The following is a 3,133-nucleotide window of genomic DNA, read 5'->3' on the forward strand; positions in this document are numbered from 1 at the left end:
CTTAGTGCACCTCTACGGTATCTAAGGTACCTGCATGCCAAATTTCAAACGTCTAACTTGAGTGGTTTAGATTTTTCATACAAAAGAATTTCCCTTCACTACTCTGCTCCTATTGATTGTAGCGTGATGAAAAGTATACTATAACCTGTCCAGGAGTGTGAAGAATAATTGTACCAAGTTTCATTAAAATCCGTCCAGTAGTTTTTGTTTCTATAAGGAACATACAGACAGACAGACAGACAGACAGACAGACAGACAAAAATTTTACTGATTGCATTTTTGGCATCAGTATCGACCACTTATCACCCCCTGATAGTTATTTTGAAAAAATATTTAATGTACAGAATTGACCTCTCTACAGATTTATTATAAGTATAGATTATGACCCTATACATTAGTAATTAGAGATAAGCATGTCATTTAGTAATTTTGTATGTTATTCCCACAGAACTTTGTCCTAAGTATCATTAATAAATAAGTTCCTATGTAAACATCCCTTCCTATAAAAACCAGACGTTCCTGTATCCTGACTCACTCTTATCCCGAATTTCTGACTGTTAACATCTATTTCTTCTATTTCTTGTGTAATAAATTTAAGTTAGTTTTTAAAAAGCTTAGTTTTGCTTCCACCGCATAACAATTTGGCGCAGTCGGTAGGATCTCGCGTGATCCACTGCAATAAGAATTTGAAGAGTGATCACCGATAAGTCGAAGTCAAACGTTCGACGCTCCTCGAGCCAGCGGGACAGCATCGCCCATCGGTCAGCGTAGCGTCAACGGTAGCTGCAGGCTTTCAAAAGACTTCGCCAGACCATGCGAATCCTGTACATGTTATTGTGGTAAGTGGCTAAAACTGTTTGCTCTAAATCTCATCCCGTGTTCCCATATCACCGTATTTATATACCTATATATATTAACTACCTATCAGTAATATATTCAATGCCTTTAGAATTAAAGAAAGATCCCGAAATCCCGTCATTTGAAGTCTCAGAGATGGCCCCAACTCTTAAAATTGATACCTTGCTACAACTTATTCCTACATTTGATACAACATTTCCAGATCAGATCTATAGATTCATTAGATCTTGCGACTCCGCCTTTGATCTTGCTTCACCTGACCAAACATCAGTGCTTTTAATTTATGCACTTAATAAAATCACCGGATGCGGTGCATCCGATGTGCACAGTAGACAATATCCAACCTGGCAAGACCTTAAGACTTATCTCATACAAAGGTTTTCTAATATAAAAACGATCGCTCATTTAAGCCTAGAGCTACAGTCAATGTTCCAAACTACGAACGAATCCATTACTGATTATTACCATAGAGTTGATCTTTGTCGAAGTAAAATCATAGAAAAATTGACAACTGAAATCACAGACGCGTCGCTTGAAGGTAGGAAAATCACAACAGAAGAGACCGCACTAAATGTGTTTGTTAACGGATTAAGTTCCGAAATAGGGATGATGTTGCGTACTCGCGAATTCAAAACGCTAAATGAAACGGCTCAGTTCGCTATCCGCGAGGAAAAGATCAGAAGTATGAACGCTGCACGACAAAACTTATTTAGATTCTTTACCATACCTAATGCATCTAGATCAACTGTATCTAAGCCCCCTCTACAAGCCCCAGTTCCGACGCGATTTAACCCTAGACCACAACAGACTCTACCTCAAAGGGCAATTATCACCAACTCTGCGCATAAGGTGTGCAACTATTGCAAAAACCCAGGTCACCTTATCTCTGAATGTAGAAAGAGAGCATACAATAATAACCTCCGAAATCTATCTCAAACACAAAACTTCACACAAAATCAGCGTGCTTTACCCGCACCGCCCAATACTAACACATCCGCTAGTATTCATAATTTAAACTCCGAGCCGGCCATGCAAATGGGCCCTTGCATGGAAACCGATACAGCCCATTACCCGATGATGACCCAGGCCTCATGCAGTACTACTCAGAATTTAGACATCGACATCCAGTTGTAAAATCGCATCATGTTCCGTGTAGTCCACCCAATTCAGTCCATCGAGGACAGGTGACTCACACAACAGGTCCTAAACGAGTATGTGATGCTAGTACTCAAACTGAAGTCTTGCAATCTCGAGCCCACGAACAGGGTAACCAGCCCCAAACCTTCGGCTCCTCTAATTCCTCACAAATCTCTAAATCAATACTAAATCCCAAATCTAGAACTAACAAACAGGGTAACCAGCCCCAAACCTCTAGTTCATCCAATTCTACTAACTCTAAATCCAAACAAAATCATAAGTCAAATCCCAAATCAAAACCGAAATCAAAAGCTAAATCCAAGTTCAAGTCTAATTCAAAATCCAATTCTCAAGTTCCTAATACTCATATCGAATCATTTACTCTTTCATCCTTAAATGATATACCTCCCGAAAACCTTTTACATTGCACGTTTCATATCGAAGGGCATCCAGTGACACTGCTTATAGACACTGGAGCAGGTATTTCGATCCTACGTCGAGACAAGATTGGCGCATCTAAACTTAACTCGTCAAATATAGTGTCTATTGTAGGCATTTCAAATTCACAATCTCCAATTCGCACTTTTGGCACTGCAGACGTTTCTCTTGATGACTTCCCTAAATTCAATTTTCATGTTGCTAATCTAAATATAAAAGCTGACGGAATTCTAGGCAATGACTTCATGTCCAAATTCAATGTTCACATCTATATCCAATCTAAAACAACTGGTATGAAACAAATCATACAAACTTCATTTCCTTAACGAACAAACAAACAAGACAGACACTGACAAACAATTCCTTAATGGTCGATCAGAAACCGTAATTACTTGCACAGCGAAAAATTTAAAAACTGGAACCGCTATTGTAAATAAACAAGATCTCGATAACGGTATTGTCATTCCCCATGCGCTGGTCCATATCAAAGACCATTCATTTCTAATTACTTGTGTCAATACGAACAATATCGATATGTTAATTACGACTCCAACAATTGAAGTTAGTCCTTTTGATAATTCAATAGAACAAATAAATAACATTAATTACGTATCTAGTAGCTCAAACAAAAGCAACTCATTAGACAGACAGAACCAAGTCCTTAATCTAATCAGGAAAGAACATTTAAACAATGAAGAAA

Source organism: Pectinophora gossypiella, unplaced genomic scaffold, assembly GCF_024362695.1.
Source record: "Pectinophora gossypiella unplaced genomic scaffold, ilPecGoss1.1 Pgos_56, whole genome shotgun sequence".
Classification (NCBI taxonomy): domain Eukaryota; kingdom Metazoa; phylum Arthropoda; class Insecta; order Lepidoptera; family Gelechiidae; genus Pectinophora; species Pectinophora gossypiella.